The sequence below is a fragment of the Phyllostomus discolor genome, chromosome 8, assembly GCF_004126475.2.
Source record: "Phyllostomus discolor isolate MPI-MPIP mPhyDis1 chromosome 8, mPhyDis1.pri.v3, whole genome shotgun sequence".
Lineage (NCBI taxonomy): Eukaryota > Metazoa > Chordata > Mammalia > Chiroptera > Phyllostomidae > Phyllostomus > Phyllostomus discolor.
This window is the reverse complement of record NC_040910.2, coordinates 103,139,149-103,147,783: the sequence shown is the minus strand read 5'-3', so window position 1 is coordinate 103,147,783 and position 8,635 is coordinate 103,139,149.

Below are 8,635 nucleotides of genomic sequence, written 5' to 3'. Positions count from 1 at the left end.
TAGGGAATTGGTCAGTGGTTACCTCACATCAACCTTGGGAAACAGTTCAAGTTTTGCTTATGGTTTCCAGAGACATAAATAGGAAAGACCCAGATCAAGTTAGTCTTTCAAAATAAGCTAAATTAAGCTTTGCATGTATGACTAAACTGGTTTTGTCTGCTCAGAGAACTTTTAAGGTTGGCCTCCGTTTGCTCTTTATTTTAACAGTTTCCCCCTTTAGGTCACTCAGCAATCTGAGAATATGACCAACCATTATATTGCAGTATTCTGTTACCACCTTTGATCTAGTCAGGCCAAAGAATCACACGTTTGCAATTTTCATCAGTGAGTCATCAGGTCAGAGGACCATGTAGTAGTCAGTTTTCATCATTTATGTGGTTATTATTAATTTAACCCAGTTGTCTGATCCTGATGGATTCCACTGGCATGTGAGTGGCACCAAAAGGCATTAAAAAACCTCAAATGTAGCCGTGGCTGGGAGCTCAGATGGTTAGAACATCGTCCCAATACGCCAAGGTTGCAGGTTCCATCTCCGGTCAGGGCACATACAAGAAACGATCAATGAAAGGATAAATGGGTGGAGTGATGAATGAATCAATGTCTGTCTGTCTGTCTCTCAAAAATCAATAAAAATACCCTGGCCAATGTGGCTTAGTTGGTTGGTCATCATCCTGCAAACTGAAGGGCCACAGGTTCAATTCCTGGTCAGGGCACGTGCCTGGGTTGCGGGTTTGGTCCCTGGTCGGGGTGTGTATGAAAGGCAACCAATCGATGTTTCTCTCTCACATTGATATTTCTCTCCCTCTCTTCTTCCCTTTCCTCTCTCTAAAGCCTCTCTCCAAACCCTCTCTCCCTTCCTCTCTCTCTCTCTCAAAGCAATGAAAAAAAAATGTCCATGGTGAGGATAAAAAAATAAATGAAAATGCAATGAATTTTTTAAAAAATCAATACAAATTCAAAGCCTTGAGTGTATACATGCACTAGAGAGGTTAATATGGCTGTAAAGAGAACTATAACCAAGAACTGAAAAATTCCCCAGAGCAGAAACTCCCAGGAGCCAAGGTTTAACCAGTTAAATAAACCAATGGGTTTCAATTTTTCTGCTATTTACACAGACATACATACATAATGTATGAGCAACCACATATCTCTATGACGACTTAGAACAGGGGGAATGTGTGGATGTTTCATGTCAGGAGGTGGTGTTGCAGGTGAGTTTTCACCTGAATTAGGTCTCTATATGATGTAAGTAATAGGCAATTTAATGAAAGGATTTTCCACAGAAACAAAAGAAAAATAAAGGTTACTTCAAACAAATTATAAATTTAGTTCCTGAGTCTGGACAGTGGCCCATTGAGAAATTTCTACATGTCGGGTTCTAAGCATCTTCAGAGGGAGTAGGGCAAGCAGTGGCACTTGGACAGACTTTCCTGGGTTGCAGTTTGAATGTCTCCAGCGACCTTTCTGAGTGGCCGCATGACAACAAGCACAAAGACTGTTTACACAGGAGCTGTTGGGATTTCTCTGGAGTTTATATCAAGTAGTCCATCTTGACCTTTCATGGCTTTGGGAGAGGGGCAGATTAGTCTCATAGTGATTCCAAATCAAAAGAGTGGTAGAAAATTGGAAGTGTTAGTTTGGAGAGTTCTATCCAAATATTGGAAGACATTGGAAGAATTCAGGGTACAGTCCAATATCTAGCTAGAAAACAAAACCTCAAAGGTACTTAACAGATCTAGAATTCAATATCCACAAAGGTGTATTACTGAAATATAATTATTCTCTTTATAATCATCCTTATTTCTATCAAAGATGACCTTGTTAAGACTAATTGGAGTGGTATCAGAAGAATGGCGGCGTGAGAGGTCCTCCTGGTCCTCTCCTTGAAGGTGCGACAAGTTGAACAGTATAATTCGATAGAGGATTCCCTGCTTGGCTCATGGACACAGCTGAGAGATCCATGCATCAAAACATCCAAAGCATTACTCACAGTGGCCAAGACATGGAAACAACCAAAGTGTCCTTCAACAGATGACTGTATAAAGATGTGGTATACTCACACACACACACACACACACACACACACACATATATATATATATATATATATATATATATAAACTCTCTTCCTTACCCTCTTTTTCCCTATTCTAGTGATTTTTCAACCAGTGTGCTGCAAGAATGTTTAAAACATTCAATACCTGACTATTTTAGACAGGAGCACATCTCTTTTCCCTTAGATTGTCAAATAAAAAAATGACAACAACCAACACGTCAGCAGCTGTCCAGGGTGAATGCCTGTTTGGGACTATAAACATACTCGTATAGGTCATATAATAGAATTGCATTTTATTGGCCATTTTGCATAAGTTTATGTCTGATTGGTCAATTCTGGGTACCAAAAATTTATTTTATTTTATTTTATTTTTTTATTGTTTTCAGTTACAGTTGTCCCCACTTCCCCCAATTACTCTCACCTGCCCTACCCACCCCTTGAGAAATCTTTGTATACAAAGTATAAGCACCTGATTTTTTTTTTAGCACCTAATTTTTTAAAAAGTCACTTTGGAGTAAAAAAGGCTAGGTAATTTCTATTACTATTTTTTTTTTGTAAATCAATCAAAATTATACTTATTTTTGTCAGATCAGCAAAAATACATTTTTGTTGTGCTGCAGAATTTTACTTTTTATCTTTTTAATTTTTTTTTTAGAGAGAGGGAAAGGAAGGAAGAGAAATATCTACATGAGAAACATCAGTTGGTTGCCTCATCTGGGGTTCAAACCCACAACCGAGGCACGTGCTCTGACCATGAATCCAAGAGGCAACCTATGTCTCCTCAGGATGATGTCCAACTAACTGAGCCATGCTGCTTAGGGCAGAATTTTAGTAATTAGTTTACTAAATTGTGCCACTAGATGAAAAAGGTTGAAAATTGCTGCCCTATCCAATCAGGAACTAAACAGAACTACCAGAAAATGACCTTTTTTTTTTACTCATTCTGTGTATTCAAGTATCCTGCTATAGGGTGGGGCGGGGGGGGGGGGGGGAGAAAAGCAGTTAGTCTACAGCATTTTACCCAGAATGCAGAAGCCTGCATTTACATAACAGTTTTACTGAGCCAGGCTCTGTGCAGGGCTCTGAAAAATTACCACATGAGAAACCCAGCCCAGCAATATCATAATAGTGTTACCTGCATTGGGGTTCTTGAGTTCCCCAAGACAGAAATGGAGAGGAAGCCCCAGAGATATTTCTAGACAGACTTTATTAAGCTTACGTCCCAGCGCAAGGGAGGCAGGGCAGAGGAAAGGAAGGTCTCCTGAACTGGCTCCAGGACTGGCTCTATTTGGCTGCTTTTATAAGCTGGGGACAAAGCAGGGCGAAGGGCAAGGGTGCTTGCTCCAAAAGGCAGGTTTTTGGAAAAGGTGGGCTTATGAAGGTCAGGGGGTGGAATTTTCCATGTCAGGGTGGGATTACTTTGGCCTGTGGGTGGCTTGCCAACTATCTCTTGCCTATGCTGTGGGGGCAGGATGCTGAAATTGCTAATTACTGCCACCCTCAGTTGCACACGCAGAAAGGTGGTTTCAACATCTTCTGGCCGCCTGGTCTTAACTTGGCTTCCTGGTCAGTTGGTATTTTTCTGTTCCCGGGCCGAAGTTCTTATACCATCCCAATAGAGTTTTGTTGAAAGAGCTGCCAGAGCACAGAGAAGAGGGCAATTCTTCCTGAGACATTTGGGTTGGGTGTCCATGACGAGTCTAGCATTTTGCTACTCGCTCCCCTGTCCTATGTTGTTTTTAATAACTTTAGTTACAAGAAAATTAGTTGTAATAATATCAGCTAATATTATTGAGTGCTTATCCCAGTGCTAGGACTTTTAAGACTTTGATGAATGTTTTTTAATCCTCACAACACACCCAGCAGGTGGGAATTATGATTTCCATTTTGCACCCAGCGACAAAGTGGTGGAATCAAGATTTGATGTTATTTCTGTCTCACTCCCAAACCATATTTCTGCCTGCATAAAATGCTGCCACCCCCGATGTCTCATATTGAGCTGAATTCTGCTTGCCCATGTTAATGGCATCTATTTCTGATGGGGGAACCCAAGAGTTAAATTTTTTTTAGCTTTAGTTATAGTTAATGACTATAGTTTAGTGGTGAATGCATGCAGAAAGCTATTGTTCCAGGAATAGGACTCCAGGATGCTTGCAAACAATTCAACCTTTGTGCATTAGGAGGCCTGCAAGCCATCAAGATAGTATCTGAGCTATTGTGCTCCAGAAAGAGAACTGCGCACTGACCAGGGTGCAGCTAAACAATCACTGGTCAGCAGATGGGGAAATGCTAGGGAAATTTTGCCAGACTGCAGTTTTTATCTGATTAACATTTTCCCCTGAATTCCAAATCCCTTATTTATGTTTTTTCCTGAATTCCAAACTCTTTTCTTTTCCTTATAAAAAAGGTTGGCTTGAGATGAGACGTTAAGACTTTGTTTAGGGTACATAACCCACTGGTCTTCTCCCATCACCAGCATCTGAATAAAGTGCCCATAAAGATGCAATACTTGTCTGACTTACTTGTTTTGGTAGGGACAAGCAGTAACAAATGCTGACTTTTCTGGTTTCATTTCCTCTACTTCTGGCTTCTTTAGCTGCATACAATTCTGTTCTGTAAACCTAATGCCTCCTTCCTATTGTCCTTCTAGTATTCAAATTCAGCCTTAATGTTCCCCAAGGGCTCACATTTCTAGGCTCAGTGTGACTATTTTCTTGAACTGTATACATCACAGGACCACAGTTGCAGAGCTAGCACGTCTACTTTGTTAGTAAATTCTGGCTCATATGTGCCTATTTCAAAGTACAGGGAGCATACTGTCCTGGTGCTCTACACTACTCTTGAATTAAGGGAGTCAAAGGCCACCTTCTCTTTTTAGGTAGCAGAACACCACTGGTTTATGCTAATCTGCAATTAATGTAGAGCTCTTAATGATCTATTCTAAAATTCTGCCAGGGAGGGATGTCAAACTCCCAAGTCTAGAATCTCTGCATTAACAAGATTTCTTTTCTTTTCTGTTCTTTTTAAGTCTTTTGGGATTAAATGGGTTTAATTCTTTTCCCTCCCCGGGAGAATGGTGACGTTTTAAATTATTCAGACCCTCAGAGTTTCTTTTCTTTCTAAGGGTAATGGCAACTCGGTCATACTAATCTTCCTCAAGACACATGAAGTGACATTGTTCATACCCACAGGAGATGTGTCTGTCACGTGGAGTTTCTCACATCACAAGCAAAGAAGTGTGATGTTGCAAAAAAGAACAAGGGCTTGGAATCGGGCTGGACTGGACTCAATGCCGTCTGTACTATTGTTGGCCTGCTGTGTAACTTTGGACGAGCTGCTTTGCTTCTCTAAGCCTCGGCCTCCGTGAACATCTAAAACATGAGAATATTATTTAAGATCTACTTTGCAGCATTTCTGTAGGGTTAACAGTTCCACGTAAAGGAATGGCATATGAACAGTAGCTCTTCCAGGTGTAGCGGATAGCTGCTTCTGAGGTGTGACCTAAAAAGTGGAGGAATGACAAAGCTTTCAAAATAGTTTCCTCTGCATTATCTGAAGTTCTTTGTTGCATTTTCTTCCCCAGTGTTAAATATTGTGGGAAATATACGTATGTATATGTAATTTACCATCTTAGCCACTTACATGTGTACAGTTCGGTGGTATCAAACACATTCATAATGTTGTGTGGCATCACCACCACTCAGCTCTGTAACGCTTTTCATTTTGTAGAACTGAAACTCTATACCCATTCAGCACTAACTCCCCATTCTACCTCCCTGCCCCCCGCCCCAGTCCCTCGTAACCACCACTCTAGTTTCTGTTTCTGTGATTCTGACCACTCTAAGTATTGCATACAAGTGGGATTATATAGTATTTGTCTTTTGGTGACTTGCTTATTTCATTTAGAATATTATTTCATAATGTTCTTGAGGTTCATATGGACATATGTTGCAGTATATGTCAAAATTTCCTCCCTTTTTAAGGCTAAGGAGATCTCGTTGTATATATACATCACATTTGCTTATCCATTCATCCATTGTTATACACTTGGGCTGCTTCCACATTTTACCTATTGTGAATGATGCTGCTATGAATATACGTATCCAAGTATCTCTCCCAGAGACTCTATTTTCAGTTCTTTTGGTTGTGTACCCAGAAGTGGAATTGCTGGATCAGATGGTAATTTTATTTATTTGTTTATTTGAGAAACTGCCATGCTCTTTTCTATTACTGGACAGGGCCTCAGGCCGGCCTGTGGTGTGTGGGTTCTGGACTTCATGTAGGAGAGGTTTCACAACAGGAGTTCAGGTGATTTTGACGGCATGTTTATTAAAGCTGGGGACAGCGAGACAAAGGAGGGACTTGGGGTTAAGAAGTTACAGGAGAGGAACAGGAGAGGTCTAGGTGGTGTTCAGCTTTGGCTCCCTAGAAACGTCGTAGGAAAGGAGGAGCCAAGGCTTGGCTGCTTTCAACCCCCCCCCCCCCCCCCCCCCCCCCCGGGGAAGTCAGAGAAAAAGGGGCCCTTGGAGACAGGATCCGGGGGTTACCTGGGTCACCGCTGTCCACGGCTCCCCTGGCTGCAAATCCCATGAGGACCCTTAGAGTTTAGGGGGGAAGTGAAAAGTTCCTGCCTTGTGAGGGGCATGGGGGAGCTCTAGAATGAACCCTTCCTGCATCTTTGTCCTGGGGGCTTTTTATCTTTTTCCTGCAGGGGAGAGTCCTAGGGGAGGGTTTCAGTGGAATATTCATCAGCTTTCGGGGGTGCATTTTTAATACGTGGATGAGTCCACATGAGGTATGGGGGTGGGGGTGGGAATATTCTTTGCTCTGCTGCACTGTTTTACTTTTATCTTGGGTCTGTCTGGCTTTTAATGGGGTTTTTGTTATTTGTTCCCGTGACTTTATCTGTCCTTGGGTTTAGCTGGCACAAATGGCATTAATTGGGTCTCTGTTCTTCATTTTCCCAGACCAGAGAGATTTAAGCTATGTATTCTTTGGTTAGAGAGAACAGGTATAAAGTATTTGCTCTCCAATGTCCTCGGTTAGGGGAGATAAGGCCTTAGAATTCACCAGCTGGCTGTAAGTTGCTCAAGCTGTTTGGCCTTGTTTAATTTTCTTGTCTCAGTTTCCCCATTGTACTTGCCTAGGAATTTTCCTGGCTTTTTACTATCCTGCCTCATTTTTCACAGGGGCTGTATCATTGTTTAACACTTCCATCAATGTGCACAAGGCTTTCAGTTGTTCCTGGAGAGGGGCTTTCAGGGTTTTTTTTCTTTTTAATAGCAACCATCCTACTGGGTGTGAGCGTCTTTGTTTCATTGATTACTACTTGAAATTCTATTGCCGAAGATTTATTCATTTGGGGTTAACAAGCGCTCTTTTAAGAGGCAAATATCCTTAAGAGCTGTCTGTTTCTCTTACTTCCCCTTGTCAGACTGATTTTCATGTGACTTCCAGGAAGTAATGGGTGATAATTAAAACCTCCACTTCTGCCCTGGCGGGGTGCCTCAGTTGATCGGAGCCTTGTCCTGTGCACCAAACAATTGCAGGTTTGATCCTCAGTCAGAGTACACACCTGGGTTGCAAGTTCAGTGCCCAGTGGGGTGGGGTTCGTACAGGAGGAAAAGCAATAAACACCCTTAGCCTTGACATTGATTAGTTTTCTTCAAGTGAAGGGACTAATGCTTGGAGAAGTATTTATATCCTTTGCTAGCATTTCTGGGATAAGGATTGGCCCCATTATCAAGTGTTGGAAATTATTCTTAAAAAAACAAGCTCCGGATAGGGCTCCACCTGTCTGTGAAATTTATATCACATTCAAATTATTTAATAAATGTATTTTGAAAGAGTGATTGAGTAATATTCTGGGTGGATGATACTAAGCTAAGCTCTTATACTCTTTAAAATATAAGCTTTAGGACGTCAGGATTTTTTTCTGTTTGGCTCACTGCTTTCTTGTTAATGTCTAAAACAGTGCCCAGCTCATAGAAAGGACTCATTAAATATTGGTTGAATGAATGGATACATTCTGCAGATATAATCTATGGTTTATACCATATAATATAGATTACCATATACCATATAATCTATGGTAGTCCATAGTCTGGGGTGCCTGAGAAGGTTTCGGGCAAGTCTGCATGGTCAAAACTATTTTCCTAGGAATGGTGAGATGTTACTTGATCTTTTCCAGTGCTGACATTTTCACTGATGGTACAAAGGTAACAGTGGGTGAATCGGCCAGCATCTTAGTGTGAATTAAGTCAGCATGGCATCAACTTATAGTAGTGTCATTATATTCTCCACGGCCACCCCTATGCAAAAAATTAACAGGTGCCACTTTCACTTAAGACTAACCTTGACAGTACAAATTATGAACTTTATGAAATCTCTTAACTGGAGTATATGTCTTTTTAATGTTCTCTGTGATGAAATGGAAGATGTATATAAAACATTTCTGTTTACTGAAGTATATGGCTGTGCAGTTGTTTGAGATGTGTGAATTGAACTAGTTGCTCTATTTCACAGAACACCATTTTTGTTTAAAAAAATGACTGACAGAAAAGCTATGGTTATTCAAAG